The following is a 20,448-nucleotide window of genomic DNA, read 5'->3' as shown; positions in this document are numbered from 1 at the left end:
GGATGAATCAACAGCATCCTGTGCAACTACATCACTGTCTGGTTTGGAAGATGCACTGCCTCGGACCACAAGACCCTGCAGAGGATAGTGAAGTCAGCAGAAAAGATCATTGGGGGCTCTCTTCCCACCATGAAGGACATCTACAACAGCAGTGCAGGCAAAAGCCAATCAATGTTGTGAAGGACTCCACGCATCCCTCAAGTAAACTGTTCTCCCTTCTGCCATCTGGTAGGAGGTGCCATACCACTCGGGTCCTTACGTCCAGATTGGACAAGTTTTTATTCTGCCCCACCCCAAGCCATCAGACTCCTGAATTCCCAGAACATTTGTGGATAGGGTACTCTGGACTTTTATTGTATACATCTTAATATTTTAAATGTGTTTAACTTTTATTCTAATGTATTTATCTAAATATACTCCATGGTCCTGGAGAAATATTATCTCATCTTTACCGTGCGAGCACAGTGCGAATGATAAATAAAGGTGAAAACTTGAAGGAGTTTTAATCTCCTGCCCTCCTGTTCACGTCCACCTCTCTTGGCCAGGGGTGCAGTGTTGCCGGAGCTCACCGGACTGCTGCTCTGGCACCTCAGGGGGTGCCATCACCACCTCCTTGTTGCTGTTTTTGGTGTGCTCCAGCTCCTAAGAGATTAGCACTGCACCCCTGCTCTTGGCTGTTGTCCTGGGCTCCTCCTGCAGGAATTAGGCTGGATAGGATAATAACCATTAGGGAAGAAGCATTAATTGAGACAGGTCTGGTTGAGAAACTCTTGTATCTCTCGGAGATTCTTGGGTTGAAGTGTGGGGGTAAAAGTTAGTTTAATACCATCCGATTGTACAAGCACAACCCGACGAAACTGCATTCTCTGGGCCGAAGTGCAAAACAATTCAAATGATATATACGCAGTAGGTATATACATATATAAAAATAAATCAATATTGTTCAATAAATAGTAGTGTCTGAGAGGCATTCCATGAGCAGTTCCTTTCAGTCATTCAATGGTCTCATTGCCCATTGGAAGAGGCGGTTTTGCAGCCTGGTGGTTCTGGCTCCTGTCTCTCTTTCTTGACGGGAATGGCTGAAACATACTGCATGAGGGGTAGTAGGGGTCCACAATGATTTTGCAAGCACACTTCAAATGATCTCGGTTGATCATGTTAATGGGGGGATTGGGTGGGGTGAGGGAGGGAGTATCCAGTTATCCTCTCTGTAGCTCTTATGGTCCTGTGGATTGACCTCTGATCCAATGCTCTATAGGTACTGAACCACACAGTGACGCAGCCAGCCGGCTCACAATAGAACTCCTGTAGGTTGACATGACGGTGACCGGTAGCCTTGCCCACCTCAATCTTCTCAGAAAGAGCAGTCACTGATGCATTTTCCAGACAACTGAGGAGATATAGTAGGTCCAGGTTAGGTCACTTCTTAAGTGGACTCCAAAGAATCTGGTGCTCTCCACTACCAAGCTATTAATGTTTCACTCCTGGCCCTCCTGAATGCACAATCATTTTTGTTTAGTCTTGTCCACATTGTGACTCAGATTATTATTTTCACATCATAATCACAAAATTTTCCACCTTTTCTGTGCCGTGGGACTCATCACTGACGTTGATAAGACCAACTACCGTCAATTTGCCTGCAAACTCTATGACAATGTTATGGCTGGATCTGGCATTGCAGTCATGGTTCAGTTATGTGAACAGGAGCAGAGCCCTGAGATGGCCAGTGTTCAGCATGATGGTGCTTGATAATCTGCTGCCAACCCGTGCACGCTGTGGACTTCCTGCTTGGAAGTCCAGAATCAGTTACAGAGGGAAATGTTAAGTCCCAGTGAGGACAGCTTCTCCACCAGTCTCTGGGCAATGATCATATTAAGAATGCCGAGCTGAAGTCAATGAACAGCAGCCTGGCGTATGGTGTGTCATTCTCCAAGTGGGTCAGGGCGGAGTGGATGGACAAGTCTATTGCATCATCAGTGGAATGGTTCCATCTCTAGAGGAATTGAAATGACTCCAGTGTCTCTGGGAGGTGTGTTTTGATGAATAAGGTGCTCAGCCATGCCAACTCACCAAAATCCATTTCAGTGGGTGGATCACGTGGGACCTGTCAAAATAATTTTTAAATTTTTTTTAATCAACTTTCATCAAATTGTGGCATCCCTTCTTCTGCAAGAGATTGGACAGAAAAATCCACAATTGAATACAAACCCTTCCTCCTCTGCTAACAGATGTTCAATTTCTCTTCTTCAATCTGTATCCCCAATTAGTGACACAGCTGAACACTGACAAACCTCATCACACACTTGACTGACACATTTAAAACCACAAGCACAGCAGTGTCATGGAAACCTTGGAACCCGATTTATTTGACCACTGAAATTGCTGGCTTGGTGTTTTGCTTTGTTTGAATTTGGCTTTCAGTGAAATGTGAAGGAAGAAGAAAGATTAGCACTGCACAGTATTTGATAATCAAACAGGCAAGTTTCTTTTTAAAATATTTTTATTGATGTTTACATTATGCACAATTGAACAGTATAGTTATATATTGTATTGTAAAATTCAAAAGAAGATAATAAAACCAAAAAAAAACAATTTAAAACCCCTACACTAAGGTTTAAAATCAGTAGTTCTCAACCTTTTTTCTTTCCACTCACATACCACTTCAAATAATCCCAATGCCATAGGTGCTCTGTGATTAGTAAGGGATTGCTTAAGGTGGGATGTGAGTGGGAAGGGAAGGTTGAGAATCACTGCTCTAGACCCCATTGATACTGAAATATTTTGCTGGAGAAAAATTGTCATCGGTCCATTTCCTTTGGAGATCTGAAACCGCGCACATAACAAGTTAATTACGCATGATTAACAGTGGTTTTCAAACATTTTCTTTCCACCCACATGCCACCTTTAGCAATCACTTACTAATCACAGAGCACCGTTGTCATAGGGAATAGTTAAAGTGGTACGTGAGTGGAAAGAAAAAGGTTGAGAACCACTGGTTTAAAGCTAACACGTAGGAGTCAAATAACAACAACCTGGAGATGGACAGCATAAACGGGCACCACATCTTTTGGAAGTTAATGTTTGAATCTTTAATGGCATATCTAATTTTTTCTAAACTTAAACAAGACATAATACTGTATAATTTACCCAATATGTCTGTGTAGGTGGAGTACTGTCTTTCCAGTCAATCAAAATTTCACGTCTGGCCATCAATGAAGTAAAAAATAAAATCTGGTTTCGAGTTGGAGTCAGTAAAACAGCATCATCTTGAAATGATCCAAATAGAGCAATTAAAGGGCAAGGTTCTAATTTGAACTTGAGAACCACCAATAATGTTTGAAAGATATCTTTCCAAAATTTTTCTAGATGAGAGCAAGTCCAGAACATGTAAACCAAAGAAGTCTCACCAATTTTACATGTCGTCACATAGAGGATTTATATCTGAATAAAAACAAGACAATTTAACTTTAGACATATGTACTCTATGGACCACTTTAAATTGCAACAGTGTCATGCACAAAAGGAGGTACTGTAGTATTAATCAGATTACAGATAGAATCCCAAACCTCATCAGAGAATTAAAAATTCAAAACCCATTTCCAATCATTGTTGATTTTAACTCACCTCTGGAATTTGCAGTTCCAGCGGTGTGGGGATTATAGGCAAGGCCATTTCTCCCGTACTCCCGCATTGAGCCCTCGCTGTGAACTTGAGTGGTAATTGCAGCAGTGGTATATCGTGGTCTCTCTCCCCCCGATCGCGGCCGTGACCTCTTGCAACCCCCCCCACCCCCGTCCCAGTGACCTCTCTCCCCCCCAATCGCAGCAACGACCTTTCTCCCACCACACCCCCCTCCCAACCTCCGCAGCAGCAACCTCTCTGCCCCCGAATGCGGTAGCGACTTCTCCTCCCCCACCATGGCAGTGGCCTCTTACACCCTCCTCCCCCCCCCCACCGATTGCAGCCCCATACTCTTCCCCCCCCCCCACCCCCATAGCGACAGCAGCACCTCAGCCAGGGGTTTATCTGTGATATAAGCACACAAGCGCTGACGTCACCAGATTAACCAGGTAAGCCATTTCCCCTTTCAAACCACCGGACCAGGCAAGTTTTACCGGGTTTCCTGACCATATCCGAGGTAGGTCAAGAAACCAGTTGGATTCTGATCCAGTTGACCTGGTTGGACTCTTTCAAATCGCCAGGTAACTGGGTCACTAACTGTGCAAATTGCCCGGTTAACCCCATTTTACATGGCAGTTTGAAAGGGCCTAGTATTGCTGCAGATGAGACAGGTGTCTCAAACCACAGATACTTAAGTTTGATTCTGATTTCAGGTGCAGTGTATGTGGAATTTGCATTTTCTGCCCAAGACTATACAATCTCTAGATGTTCTAGTTTCCCTCTGCATCTTAAAGATATACAGGCAGATGAATTGGCTCCTGCAAATCCCCCTAATGCAAGTGGGTGGGAAGAGAATCACATATGGGGAATTGAGAGAGAACTGTGAAATGAATGGGTGGTTGCTTTGATCTAGCATGGATTTGATGGGATCAATGGCCTCCATCTCTGCATTGTGAAGAAATCTTCCTGCCTTAGTGTTTGAGGCTCAGATTAATGATAGGCCTCCAGTGCAGAGTGGCATTTTGTGCAAGTGACATTAAAAGAAGGTTGTTCAGACTTCATCACTACCAACCAGTAACCTCCATGAACCTGCAATGACAATTTAAGTCCCTAATATTCTGCAACTGATCTTCGGAACGGAATACTGTCCTCCAAGCACAAGAGTTGGTATGGATCCTCTTCATTATGATGTTCCAAATTATGGGAACAAAGCTTTATGTAATACAGTATATACATTTGAATGCTGGGAATTCACTCGTGCATTTATCACCTTACCTTGCAGAATTGGTAAAAAGCAGAAAGCAAGTTTGTTCAATTGATGGATTTAATTTTTCAATTTTCTAATGTCACCACATTGAGACATCAGCCGGCATCTTTACTGCAGCACAAGACAAGGGTGTTAAATAAAAGGCATAATATCATGGATGCTGGAATCCTGAAATACAAACAGAAAGTGCTGGGATGCTCAAGAGATTAGGCAGGCACCCCAATGGAGTATGTAAAAGAGCAACTATCTCATGTCAGTACGGGATAACACTACAGATGCTTTAAATGCACTCAAGTTCCCAGATAAGGGTTGGTTGAGGAAAGAAGAGGGGGAAGAACTGTGCTAGGCAGAAAGAAGAGATTAAATGGCTGAAGAGATCATGCAATCAAGGCCAAAGGGGCACCATAAAAGATCAGTCTTGAGGACATACAAATGAAAGCAACAGAATCAATACCAGCACCTGCTACTGAAAATAGCTATGACACAAACTAACTATTTGTCCAAAATTCTGCAAATGCCTCAGTGATTATTGGTTTTCACACTCATATTATGATCAGTGTACATGTTGAAGTCCGTAAAGTTTAAACATTTAAAACAACAAATGGACTTGAAACGTTAGTTTTTAAAATCTCAAGTTCGCAGCTTTCCGATACTTATTGGCACCCATCTGCCTTTAACTGCACTTCCAATTAATACACCGCGAGGCACAAGACCTCAAATTCGCTGTCTGCTGATTAGAATCTGCTCCAAGGACCTATTTTGCTCCAAACTAATTGCATTGCATGATATAACTGTGAGCCAATATCAACAAATAATCAAAAAAACTGCAGAAAATCAGTGTTGTTTTAAAATTGTAACACTGCCCAATCTCTATTACATATTTTGATAAGAGGCATTCAAAAGTTATTTGGCATTAATATGTCATCAACTATGTCTGGACAAATCTGCACAACACAAGCAGGATTCTGATAGCATAAAACTCTCATTTTGGATTATACTGGGTGATAGGCAACTTAAATATACTAATTAAACACAACATGAATCTTTAATGTGCTTAAAGCATGTAAGAGACTTCAACAGTTTGTAAAAAGTGTGAAGTTCTAATATTCACTTTTGTTGATGAAAATGTGGAAGAATATCAAGCTCCTGAGTGGGGAGCTTGCCATTGTCAATGGCAAAAGACACAAGGCACATTAGTGCTGCATGGACTGGTTCATTGTCAAATCTCCTAGGATATTTATCACCTGCTGTTATATCGGGCTTTATTTAAACTTAAATTTTGATTTGTTTCAATAACATGATAATCGGCTAGTTTTAGTTAGTGTTAGCGATTTGCTGGCAAAAGCTGTGTGAAACAAACACCCCACTTTAATCACCAGAATCTGCAATGCCTCGACGAACATCCACAATGATGAAATGCACCGTGATTCTGAAACAAGTAAATGCAAAGTATTACTGGTAGAACTAATTTAATGAGTATAAGGTCTTAAAAATTCTGTGTATGTGTAAACCCTGTCTCTCCAGCAGAGAAAAAGAAAGCAGGCATTCATATAACAAATTCCTGATGTTTATCTGCCTTTTACATCGCAAAGACCAAAGAAATCAAACAGCAATGATGGATACTTTAATATGTTTTATCCTCCCTTCATTTAAGAAAACCAGCAATTTATATCAAATCATTGCACCTTGGGTGGTGATGAGAGTTTGTTGTCATATGAATTGACGACAAAACATTAATCAAACTCACCAACGAACAACAAGTATAGATCCATCATGCAGGATAAAAACACATAATCGATAATAAAAATAACAATTAATAAAATCATTAAGGTGTAGCAGGTGGCTATTTGGTTCACTGTATCCATGCCAGGTATTCATAGAACAATCCCCTCGACTTAATTTCTCTGCTCTTTCTCCAAAGCCCTGATTCTTGATCCATGTGTCATGAGCGCAAAATAATGAGAACGCGTGTCTTAGATGGTGCATGATTCAACTTCAGTTTACCACAATAAATCAAGATAAAGAGCACTTACAGGTAGACTCGTCCTTGCAACTGACTTTTGCCATGAGGCACAACACAATTTACATCATGTACGTTTCCATCCCTCACGACAAAAATTGTGCAAAATGGTTTACCCGATGACCATCATGAAATAGTCTCACATACCTTAGTTTTAAATGAAAGGCCTTTTATTTTGCAGCTATGCACTCCTGTCAGTGATACAGAGAGAACATCTCAACATCTATCCCGTCGAGCCCTCTTATTTGAGCAAGGACATATCTCAATCCTCTAAACTCCAAGGAAATAAAGTGCCCTCTCACCTCAGGAATTAGCCTGATAAATCTTATTTGGACTGCATCCAATGGTAAAATTTCTTTTCTATAGGGAAGGAAAGCTAAACTGTTCGTAGAATTCCAGGCATGGATTCATCAGCACCTGTACAAATGCAGCAAAACCTCCTGACTACCTGTACTCAGTTTCCCATCTCTCCCTCCCCTTGATGCAAAAGGCCTTCCCACACCACATTTCTCACTGATCAGCACTTGCATGTCCCTTGGAAATAATGTGGGTCTAATACCACTCTACGTGCAGCCTCCATCTCCATAGTGTGTGTGCAGTGGATGACATGGTGCAACACAAGACCACTACTCGGGGAATTCTATAATTTATTTTTGCCAATATCTTTTGATATGCTTGCGGCTATTTTTACACTGTTTATAAACCTAGCACTCACCACAAATCCCTCCCTCTCACCAAGCCATCTGTCATTTTTTTCCTTGCTCAGTTAACATCTGCTATGTCCCCAATTTTTTCCAGTTTTGATGTAAATTAGCTTAACCATTAACATGGATTTCCCCCCTCAAATCTAGTCAATTAAGTACATTTAATGATCTTCATCTCTTCAGTAGACAAATCTTCATCTGATCCTAGAACATTGTATCTGGATAAATGATGATGGAAGAAATCTAACACAGCTTTATGCTACGAGGAAATAACATATATAGTAAAACCCCTGGTGTCAGGAATTCAAGCAACCAGCAGCCGCAAGTAACCGGCAAAAAAAGGAAAGTAAAAATATAAAATAATCAGTAAAAAAAAAAACAAGTTTAAAATTGTAAAAGTATATTTTCTCTGAAGTAACACATAAACCTTTGTTGAAGATGGAAGGAAATGTTCAGCCAGCGGAGTGCCTTGGTCGTGCTTTTCTTGCAGCAGCTGTTTGAATAAATTTGTGTGAAACAGCAATGGCATCGCCCAGGATGAAGAGCTGGTTGAGGCTGCTCGTCATTGGACTGACTCTCTTAAATTGTCTCCTTATCCCTGCTTAATAAGAGTTTCTCCAGTCAGAGGCTTTATCTGGGGTAGGGGTGGGGGGTGGTTTAATGATCTATAATGTCATTGTTCTTCTTTCAGGTGTCTCCGTGAAGGGGGAGGAACCTGCAGATGCAGCAACGGTTAAATGCTTTCAAAGAATATGACTGAAAATAAAGTAATATGCTTTAAGGTTTATATATTTGTGCAAGTTTATTCAGTGTAAGTACAGTATAATATTTTTGTCTTTTTAAACTGTTTATTCTTAATGCAGGCATATTAGTTAGGCCTCGTAAGAGTAAATCTCATACAATCAGAAAATACACTTATCTATCAATCCCCATAGATGCCAGATACCAGGGGTTTTACTGCATTGCACTTCTGAAATACCAAATTATGTATGCACTCAACAAAACGTTTAAACTAAAATATCGATAGCATCACTGAAACAATTCATTTATGAGCCTTCTGCCATCAGCAGTTCCAAATAACCTTGCCATTTCTACATTTCTTAGGATTGCTTAATGACATTATTTCCTGTACATGTTCTCATTAATCTTGTCCCATTGATCTCCTAAAGGCATTAGTTCCCTGCTGGTGAATGGTTCTACAGACAGTCCTCCTCTCCCACTCCAGTGGGTCAGTGACAACAACCTTGAAGATGAATGCCTATGTGATTTTCAACTGTGAGATATTATACTGAAGCCTATCCCTTTCACATTGACACCAAGGGCTTTGTGGCCATTCATCAAAAGACAAGGGCTAGTAATAGAGCTGTGTTAGTTTGCTGTAGTACTCCTGCCACTGTTGTGGCTGTAATCTGGACTCCACCACACAATCTATAGCCTTCTTGGTCTGAATAGCCGTGGCTTATCCATTGAGAGGTATTTAGATTTCAGAGATTAAGGATGAGATACGATAAGATCAGATGCGTTTTTCCACCAACTCGAGGCAACATGTAGTGACATGCAAGAATGAAACAGGCAAGTGAGTTTAAAGCACCATATTCAAAATACACTCCAAATCACATTACAAACTAGCAGCTTTAATTCTTTAATGTTTTTAAAAGTTTAATATTATTTTCTAGAAACAGTTGTCAGTAGAAATACTCCTTGAACAACAGAGGGGAAGTAACAGCAAGGTGCCACGGTGGCGGCAATTATGGTAAATAGAGAACAAACGTTAAAATGTACAATGATGGAAATGTATAGCTATGATTCTAAGGATGTGAAAAGACTTTGAACAGTTTTCTTTTGCCTAAATAATTTATGTTGAATAAAGTTTACTTTTGATTAAGAAAATCTGTCAGTGGAAATGAAGCCAAAAGAATAAATATTTAATGCATGTAGCTCACTTTTCGGTATTTTGGACTGATTGCTCAATCAGTTTGTCAGATAAAGCAACTCCTTATTAATCAGTCATCACTTGCTGAACAGTTTGATAAGAGTGTCATTCACAGGAATTGGTGTGAGGTAGGGAAGGTTTAGATCAGTGGTTCTCCACTGTAAAAATTTTGCCTGAAGGATGCTACCAGTTTTGAAAGTAGGATTAGAATAAAATATTGATTGATTGAGTCCCTCATACCCAACCCAGCTCTAAATGTGATCATTCCTCAACCACTACAAATTCCTGTTTCAGTATTTCTACTTCTTTCATGTCCAATAAATACCCCCGTGTTGCCCATTATTTTGTTCCTACAATCAACTCTGACCTTGTAAATGTCCACTGAATTCTCACTAAGTCCTGACATGAGGTACATTATAGAAAGACAATTGACTGATGCAGTATTATTATGGATCGAAATACGACTTTATCATTATTTAAACTTAAAAGTGGTTTGCTTCCTATATCTCAAGTTAACATTTTAAAAAATCATTTGTTTGTTTAAACAAGACTAGTAATAGACCTCTGGATATTTTTTCTAAAGTATTGTTTCAACCTTTTTCTTTTCACCCACATACCACTTTAACTATTCCCGATGCTATAGGTGATATGATTAGTAAGGGATTGTTTAAGGTGGTATGTGGGTGGGAAGTTTGGAAACCACTGTTTTAATCGTACCTAATTGACTCATGATTTCACAGTTTCATAACTGCAAAGGAAATGGGCCAATGACAATTTTTCTCAAGCCAAATATTTCAGTAACAATTGAGTCTAGAGCAGTGACTCTCAACCTTCCCTTTCACAGACTGCCTTTAGCAATCTCTAACTAATCACAGAGCACCGATGGCATAGGGATTACTTAAATTGGTATGTGAGTGGAAAGAAAAAGGTTGAGAACCACTGATCTAAACCTTCCCTACCTCACACCAATAACCCTTTATTTTTCTTGCATCAAGAGTGACCAAGAGTGTGTTTTTTTTAAAATGTCCCTAATGTACCAGCCTCCACACCAATCCTTAGCAATGCATTCCAGACACACTTTACATTTCTCCTAAATTTTCCTCCCCTAACCTTACACAGATGCTACTGTCAGCCCGGGGAAAAAAGGTTCCGGCTGTCCACCCTATCTATCCCTCTCACAAAATTGTTGACCTCCATTAAGTCCCCATGCATCCTTCTTCACTACAAGAGAAAAGCCTTGCCTTGCTTCTTAAGACACATTCTCCTATCCAGGCAACATCCTGGGAAATTTCCTCTGCACCCTCTCCAAAGCTTACTCAGCCTTCCTGTAATGAGGTGATCTGAACTGAGCAAAATATTCGGAGTTTAGTCTAACCAGAATTGATAGAGCTGCAACATTACCTCACGACTCTTGAACTCAATCCCGACCATGAAAGAGAGCAAACCATAAGCTTTCTGAACTACCCTATCAATCTGTGCAGCAAACTTGATGGATTTTGACCCAAATCAGAATTTTTTGCAATAAATTCCCAAAGCCAAGGTGATGAGGAATTTTCAGTAGTTAATAAATACAGAATTCAAAAGTGGGATTCTACTTGGACTATTGGCATTGATTAAAATTGAATTGGTCATCTAAATACTGAGGATATTTGTTGAGTTTCATGATAAAGTTTTGCATATTCACAACCTTACACTTCTGTGACACTTCCTAACAAATCTGCTTTGTCTCAAGGCAAAATTATTTGAGATATTAATCTGAATGGACCCTCGCACATCATGATGAGACGTTGTTATGATACAATTTCATAGATTTTCTGAAAAGGAGAACAATTTCAGCATCTTCTCCCAGCACAGCTCTGGAGCAAAAGATGATGCTCCCACTGACAATGGCTGGGATTTATTCTCTATCCACAATGATTATGTACAAGTACAATAAATGCGATCATCTGAAATTGCACAGTATGCCTCAATTTTCTCAAATAACTTGCTTATTTTTCATTCACATGTCAAAATCCTGCTTCTCCTCAACCTGCACAGAGCTTCTGCAGTTAGTATTAATTTTCTGCTCCAAGCTCATGAATGCATATGCAAGACAATGAAATAACCCTTTATACTTTTGAATGGCTAATCGGCATTACTAAGATGTCAGTAAACTCTTGCCTGGAACTCAGAGCATCATTCTGAATGAGGAAGGGTACAGGAGGGACAGTTCACTTCTTTGAGTGGTGTCACTTTAACAACTTTGCGCTTAACGTTAGCAAAACCAAAGAGATGATTGTGGAAGTCGAGGGAAACATGATTCAGTCCTCAGCGAGGGCTCAGTAGTGGAGAGGCTCAAGAACTTCAAATTCCTGGGAATCAACATCTCAAAGGATCTGTCCTGAAGTCTCCACATTGATGCAATACGAAGAAGGCTCGCCAGCGGCTATATTGTGAAGTGCTTTAAGAGATTTGGTATGATGCCGAAGAGGGCATTCTGGCTGGTTGTATCACAGTTTGGCATGGAGGTGCTAAATCTCAGGACAAGAAAAAAATCTCCAGAGGGTTGTCAACTCAGCCTACGAAATCACAGGCACCAGTCTTCACTCCATCTACATGAGGCGGTGTCTTAAAAAATCAGCCTCTATCCTCAAAGACCCCCACCACCCAGATCACGCCCTATTCATTCTGCTACCATTGGGAACGAGGTACAGGAGCCTCAAGACGAGCACAAGGACAGCTTCTTCCCCACTGCCGTCAGATTCTTGAATGATCAATGAACCAAAGACACTGCCTTATTTTTTTTTGCACTACTATTTTTTAAAAGATATACTAGTGTTGTAAGTTAGTTTATAATGTGAATCTTTGCACTGTGATTACTACCGCAAAACACCGAATTTCATGGCAATAAATTCTGATTCTGAAAAAGTCTCGTTTTCTCCTTCAAACTTTCTGAAATGTGAAGGCACAAAACTTTATTTCAAAATTAGTCTCTAAATAGAAAACAAATGCAGTATTAGAAGTGACAATGTGGCAAGCTCAGCATTTCTTCCCCATCCCCAGTAAACCTTGAAAATGCAGTGGAGAGTAACCATCTCAATCCAGTGTTGCTTTTCTGATGAAGATATTCTCACAGTGCTGTTGACCAGGAACTCAGCCCTAATTACAAGGGAAGAAGCTATGGTATTTGCCTGTTGGGACACTGTGTTATTTCAACAAATAGGCTGTGCATTTTCTCCTCTTAGCCAAAAACCAGGTGACAGTGCCATATCTTTGCTAAACTAATCAGGACTCCCAAGTTTCTTTAGCTACTGGTTCCAAATTAAACCCTGGGTGTATTTGGCACCTCTGGGGATTGGTAGATGCCGGGCAAGTGAATTTTCCAGTTGCTTAAGATTGCCCATTGTGTGGTTGGTGAACTGACCACGAGGGGTGGGTGCCAATTTCGAACTTTCGTATCTTTTACCTATTTATCTTCCGTGATTTTTTTTTTGCCAGTTGCTTGAATTCCAGATATTAGGGATATTACTGTATCGTGGGTTATAATTTGTATTTCTCACTGTTGTTCAGTTCCACTGAAACCAATGGAGGCAAATATTATGGGAGAAGATCAACTGGCTGCAAATATTAGACATGCAGTTCACCCCAATGAATGCATTTGAAATTGTATCAGTAAAGTTTAGTCAATTATTTTTTGAGGTGAATACATCAAATATTTCTTTTCCATTTTCAAAACAGAAGTTGCAAGGCATCCATTTGGAAAGTAACTAGATATTAGCTCCAAGCATAACCATCCTCATTATGCTGCCATTAGCACGCAGGGCAATGTTCTTGCTAATAATCATGTGCTCTGCCTCAAAACAGAAAGGTCTCTTTCCAAGGTAACCTGCCCATGAGTCTGTTTCAAATTATTTTTAAATTATTTGGCAGCTGCCCACTTTCCATAATACAAAAATCAGGCCACCTCCTGCAGGCATACTTCGGCTATAAAATGATGGACAAGAAATCCTTCCTTCCATTAGGATATTCTGAAAGTATCTGATTAGCTTGCTACTTGGCACATCTGAAAATAAAAAAGGAACTGCTGAATTACAGTCATGTTTATGGCAAAGGACATAGTGAAAATGTGACTCGGTGTTAATTTGATATTACAGTTTAGCTTGCTGTGTTTTGCAACTTTACACGCATTTCTCCCTCCCCCCCCTTCATATCACTTGATAATTCAATTAATATTCTGGCAAATTAGGGGCAGGAAGAGAGGAAACACATCAACCATTTCCCCTTTTTCATGGGAACGAAGCTCTGTGCTTTCTTAATCTTGTCCTCACTGTCTGCTAATAAACTGAATGCACCAAATTGGAAAACTGGAGGAGGAAGCATGGTTTCCAGTTCTCTGGATTAATGCTGGGTAACTGATAGCGAAAGAGGATGATGCTGAAGGAGAGACAGTTTATGAAGCAATGCTCACCAGAATGTTGCCCCAGAGAAACAGCATTGATCCCTAGAACTAAAAAAAAAAAAAATTTTTTTTTCATCCGATGCTATTAATGTTGGCTGCACTATTCTGGCAATGCACAGATTCAAGCTAGTTTGGACACTTCATCAAAAAGTGTTTGATAGAAAATGTTCAAATTGAAAAGAGCCTATTGGCTGGAACAGGGAATAGTCTAGGTTTTCATTGATGCCAACTGCATCAACACAAGTTAGCAATGACTGTGAGACTGCTGACCCTGTGCAGGGATGATAGCAATGGCAACACTACCAAGTTGATTCGACAGACCCATACGAATACAACTTCCATTACATCCATTTACGCAAATGCACAAAACAATAATATTACCCAGTATAATAGAAATTACATTTTTTTACACCAACTGCAATGGTGAATACAGTAAAACCCCTATTATCCAGATTTCAACCAGCAAAAAAAAAAAAGGCAAATAAATAGATTAAAAAATACGGAAGTTTTAAATTGGCACGCCTCACCATTACTTCACCAATTACACAAAATGCAATCTCAAGCACCTGGAAAATTCACGTACCCGACATCTATCAATCTTCATAGGTGTTGGATACCATTTTATTATTTCTTTTTCTCCCTATTTAATACTATTATAGTTAGTGTATTTTACGCACCCATCATCCTGCAGCAAGTACACGTTACGATACATCTGTACATTCTGCTCATGTCAGTGACTGAACTCACATCAGCATAACAAATTAATAATTTTTTGCACTTATTAATAGTTTCATCAAAAATTATTCACTTGCGTCGCTAGTGTAGTGGTACCATGCAAGATTCCCATTCTTGCGAAAATTAGTGCTAGTGGCATAAAATTCTCTGCAACCTGTGCAGTAAAGGAATACACACCATTTACAATGATCAAGATTAATTTAAGTTAATAGAGCACTATATTACCCCATTAATTTGATCATCATTTACTGATTGATAACATTTATTTAAAACCTTCTTGGTTATGAATATTCTCTTGTGTTCAATGGAATGGAGGGGGGGGGGGGGTTGGTGGTCAGCACAACATCATGCGCCAAAGGGCCTGAAGTGCACTGCAATGTTCTATGTTCTAAGTTCAATTGTTCCACAAAATATACATTATATCTTTAAAATTACTGTTGGTGATGTTAGTGGATAGGCAAGGCATTAGTATGAAATTTGTTACTTAATTGGAGGCATTCTCTCACTTAAAATTAACATGTTGATGCATTCATTAGATGAATGTGCCAATATTGTGATTTTAAATGTGCATGTCTTATTTATTATGGAGTGAGGAATCTCACTGACCTACTCACTTTACTTTGGTTCTGAAATCTGTTCTGACTGACAACTGTGATAAATACCAATAATTCTCCACTCTGTCACACAGGCACCTCAACAAATGAGGTTGAGCTAGAGATAAGCAGCAGTACAAAGACCGTTCGACCAATCCACGTTCAAAATGCCTGGCCTGCCTTTGTGCCACAAGTCAACCACGAGATTTAGTTTCTTAATTGTTTTAATAATGTTAGGCCTTAGTGTGACAGATTATCAACAGCAATACAATCTCCTGTTAATTGAAAGGAAAACTTGCATGCTCTAAATAAGTGCAGAGAACACCAGCAGTCACCAATCGATGTGGAGTGATTATTAAGTCTTTTTTTCTCAATCCATATCACATTGTTCGCTACTGCTGAATTTAACTGCCATTAAATCCTTGCTTTAAAAATACACAGCAATTATTTACAGATTTGACGGTGAATTGCTCAGGAAAAAAATAGCTAATTATTTTTTAAAAACACACCTTGTGCTAACATTAGTAACTTTCCCTCTCATCCAACATTGATACAATGCTCAAATGATCAATGTTAAAATAGCTGCTGACAGCTGCAATTACACTGGAAGCAATTGTCCTCATCAAGTTTGAGGCTGAGATAATCCCCGATGATCTGTTAAGTGTTAATTTATTGAGGGTTATAATGTAGAGATTCAAATTCAGAAGTGGTATAAAGTGGTCAGGCACTTTCCTTACTGAATTTACCTCACGAAACCCAATGGAAAAAATACGCACTGGAAAGGTATGATCAATCCACAAGCCGCTGCCCCACTGCCTCCTTTGAACTTCACCTTTGCCCCGTTCTGTGAAATGATTCCAAGGATTGGGTAAATAATTTTTTTTTTTAAACTGGAGATGCTGGAAATCCAAAATAAAAATGGAAAGATCTTTGACTTGAAATGTTGGAAGTGTTTTTCCTTTCACTGATGCTTGACCTGGTACCTCAACAGCAATAGTCTCTCAGCGGAGCAGAAGCATGAAGCATTTTCTTTGGCTATAAGTGTTTCCTTCAGAGATTTGTTAATATTCAGGCAGGGCCTACTAAATCAAAATCCCTTAAAAAAAAGCCAAATTATTGATTCTGAAATCCATAATATCAGCATAGACCTTTTATAATCAGCTTCGAGTCCTGATTATTTATATATGCATAATTAAGGGAATATTTGAACAGTGGTACTGGCTTGAGAATTTTATTTGCAACAAAGTAATATCAGATAAAATGCTAATAGAAAATATGGCATTTATATCCAAACTTTCATATCTGCCTGCCTTTTCTATTTGATAAATCTGCACCCATTATCTGGGCCCTGAATTGCTCCAGCTGGCTCAGAGAAGGTGCCTTAACCTTCATTTAATCAACATAACAATCTTTAAAGGGTGGGGGAAGACATCAATGCTTTGAACCAGCACCTCTATGGGTGCAAGGCAGACAAGGGTGCATTGAGCTGATCATTCGCACCGCTGTTTCAACCCTCCGACTTGAAAGTGAGTTGGTTGAATCGCAGGTCCCTGCTGTTTTCACACTCCTTTTCCTTGAAGGATGCAAGCAGCTCTGAGGATCAGTGCAAATCGTGGGAAGAAGTTGTGCAGCGCCACTGTTTCTGCAGATCCGTGAGATGAGCTCAACCCTCATCTAGTTCACCTTCTACCACTGTGCTGTCTTAGAGCATTGAATCCTGGGGGGCGGGGGGGGGGGGGGGGGGAGGGGGTGCGGCTGGGTCGGCGTGTGCGAGTGGACACATCTCGTGAGATTGTGAACTTTTTCATCTCTCTCTCTCTCACCATCATCTATCTCCCAGTTCACTGTGCTCCGAACTGCTTCACATATGTCGTGGGTCATGAGCTGACACCCTCGTGTGATTGTTGTACAAGCCAAGTGTCAGCACCTGTGTTCAATTGAGCTCTCCTATTATTAAATGAGCAAGACCCCTCTTTCTGCATGTAGAGTGTCCTTATGTTATTTAAATATCTTTTTGACCAATTTCATCATGTAGCTACAGGGTCATATTTTGATAATAATCCAATGATTATAACCATATGGCATTTATGGTTTAATACATTGTTGACACAACCAAGTCAATCAAAATATATGCAACAGTCTATTGTAAATAGGAAACAAAAATAACCGAGTCCTGAGATAACTTTACACCGATGGGCAAGTTGCTGAGGAGTGAGTGTTGATGCAGAAGCACACTTATCACATGATGACAGGAGCTATTATCAAACAAGTAGAGCATACAAGTGCCATCTGGTTGGTATCTTTTTCCCCTTCACGAGAAGCACTAATGTTTAAGATCATGCATTCAATCTCCTTTCTCAGACTGCACCTATTCCAGCTTACTGTTCTCGATTAAATATCACCAGAACCCTCTGCAGTCACCCTGTGTTGGCTGAACAAGTGCTTTGAGAGCCAGCAAAAATCTATTTGACAACACATCTCCATCATGTTCAGTGCATTTCATCTGAGCATTAATAGATTTTCTTTCAACTGAAGTTAATGTCAGTGTTCAACAAATTAACCTAAAAAAAATGAACATTTGAAAAATTGGTAATCTGTTTTGAATTTTAACTTCTTTTAGAAGTCTGGTCAATGGCACCGTTACATTTTCTTGTACAACCCCAGCATTGAAGCAAGCTATGTATTTCATTCCTTGAGAGCCAAGGTCACCGGTTGAAAGAAGAATGCTTATATTCATTCCACACTGTACAGCTTGTCCTATTAAACATCATCACAGAACTCTTCAATTCTATTTATTGCACTTTGATGTTTGTCACATTTTTTTGTGGTGGTTATAAGGAGGTTTCTTTGATGATGTTTACAATGCACATCATTTGTTCCAAAACTAAGCATAGCCTGGAATGGCTAATAGGTGTGGCTGTTCCTTTCAAAAGTACGCATGTTTCTTGACCTGCTGAGGGCCACCCTTTCTTGCCCTGTTTCTTTTAAATTTCAAGTCTGATCCATGCATTCTTATGTGTTCACAAAATGTTTGATATGGTCAGCTTTAGTGATTAGATTTCCCATCTCTTACAAAAATGCTCAAATAAAATGAGCTAGATAAATACAAAGATGGCTAAATGAGTCCTTCCTTGGCTTGACAGATAGACACACGCAATTTATTTGATTAATGGCTCCCTTCTTAAGCCCCAGCATGTTCCATACGCATACCAAGCCTCGGTGGATTAACATGTCTACTCTTCTCCAGCTGTAACACTGCAGGGTTTTTCTTTCAGTCAGTAAGTCAGATACCCTTTTGTCAATACAAGTTTGACATAATGTTTTTGATGGTGTGCGTGATACACGAGGTAGATAATATCATCAAAGAGCTATTTTTGGATTGGATCCTACTTCAAATGGCCGACTCTTTGTAATCACCCCTGTCTGATCCACACTAAGTAACTAACCTTGCGGAATCAATTGAATGAGGGCTTGCTTCCCTGGCTGTCCCACAAGGTTCATGACTGCACAGATGTCTCGGGCAGTGGCTAGTTAGGCCAGGCTCATAGTCTGCCCAGTGATCTTTTAACAACTCAAAGCCCTTTGAATTATTTTGAAATGTCTCTGAAAAAAGCTGAAAGGTTCTGAATATTTGTTAAATTACTAAAAACAATTAAATTTATTTGAATTTTTTTTAAAAAACATGACATAAAAAAAAATACATACAACATTATTACAGCACCAGCGATGAATATGGTGCTGTCTGTAAGGAGTTTGTATATTCTCCCTGCGTCTGCGTGAGTTTCCTCCAGGGGCTCCGGTTTCCTCCCACATATGAAGTCAGTAGGTTAATTGGTCACATGGATATAAATGGGCGGCGCAGGTTCGCAGGCCGGAACGGCCTGTAACCATGCTGTATTTCTAAATTTTTTTAAAATTAAAAATTAAATAAACTAATAACATTAAAGTGTCTCATGATTTCCAGCATTTCCTGCTTTTAGTTCAGATTTTTCTATCTGCAGTATTTTCTTTTCTGCTACATGATCAAGTAATTTTGCAGGAAACAAATGTTATTAAATTTTCAGAAGTACCCAAACAGGCAATAAATACGATTGTGCACGTCCAGTGGATCTGAAAGGAAATGACAGACTTAAAGATCAAAGTTGTGCCCCTGCTCACTTTTTAAAAAGGTAAAAGGTTCCATTATTGTCATGTAATACTACATTTAGAATGTAACATATATGAAATTCTTTAACTTTTGTCAGACAAGTCACCACTTTGTCCAGCACCCCTCACAGAAACCTACAGCACGTGTGTTCCTAAGCAGTCTCCCCTCCAAGTTCTGACCAGGCCTGAGCCTGCTTAGCTTCCAAGATCAGACAATCTCAATCATATTCAAGATATTAGGCTTCTGCTTTACACCACTGATATAAACACTACATAACACAAGAGAATTTCTCGATCTATGTGTTGTGGACTTTCCTAATGTTCCTTATTCAGAGAATTAGTGTCTTACGCTTTGAAGCTACTGTACTTGAATGGTATAGTTATTCTTGGTTCCAGGATCCACAACCTCACCCAGAGGGCATTGTGTCTACAAGTGCCACAGTGCTATTCATCACAAATGAACCCAAACTGTCATCAACTGCAAATGAAACACTACAGACCAACAGACACGGTGCCTGCATGGTGTATATGGATCAGCTACTCCGAGATAAATTTAACAATTCATCACAGAGATTACCAATTTCATTCCTGCTCAGCGAAATCCACTTTAGTTCTTTCATATGCAAACAGTTTAAAAGGATTAAACATCACTGAAATATAACGTGAAATCTATAAAACATACTTTTGCTTTTAACCTTTTGTTTCAGCTGGAAGACAGGATTAGTTTCACTTCATTGCTATGCATATGTCACTCTAATTTAGTGAACCACCGTGATGAATTGTCGGATTTTAAAAAAAGGAGAGCTGGCTTTTTAACCTTTAATGACTCTGGACTGCTTCAGCCTGTTTGAATAAGATTATCAAGTAACTTTACCAAGAAGCTTATAAGCAAAGCCAAGCATCTGTGAGCTCTTTAAAGCATTTTGAAAATTGTGTTTATTTCATTCACATTGGGACCCATGCAAACCTGCAATTAATGCTTAGGACGTGG

At 39.6% G+C, this 20,448-nt stretch overlaps 1 protein-coding gene and 1 long non-coding RNA gene across 3 annotated transcripts in view; one reads left to right on the top strand and one right to left on the bottom strand.

Annotated features, from left to right (window-relative positions):
- LOC138746138 (uncharacterized) overlaps positions 1–8,399 on the top strand; it is a 34,729-nt gene extending 26,330 nt beyond the window's left edge. The window contains exon 2 of the long non-coding RNA XR_011346720.1: positions 8,304–8,399. This is a non-coding gene — a long non-coding RNA (uncharacterized lncRNA). The remainder of the gene's footprint in view (positions 1–8,303) is intronic.
- Positions 1–20,448, bottom strand: part of LOC138746137 (protein O-mannosyl-transferase TMTC2-like) — a 135,940-nt gene that overhangs the window by 63,155 nt on the left and 52,337 nt on the right. The window lies entirely within an intron of this gene.

This window comes from Narcine bancroftii, chromosome 11 (genome assembly GCF_036971445.1).
Source record: "Narcine bancroftii isolate sNarBan1 chromosome 11, sNarBan1.hap1, whole genome shotgun sequence".
NCBI lineage: Eukaryota > Metazoa > Chordata > Chondrichthyes > Torpediniformes > Narcinidae > Narcine > Narcine bancroftii.
The sequence above is the reverse complement of the archived record's forward strand: the minus strand, read 5'-3'. Positions and strand labels throughout refer to the sequence as shown.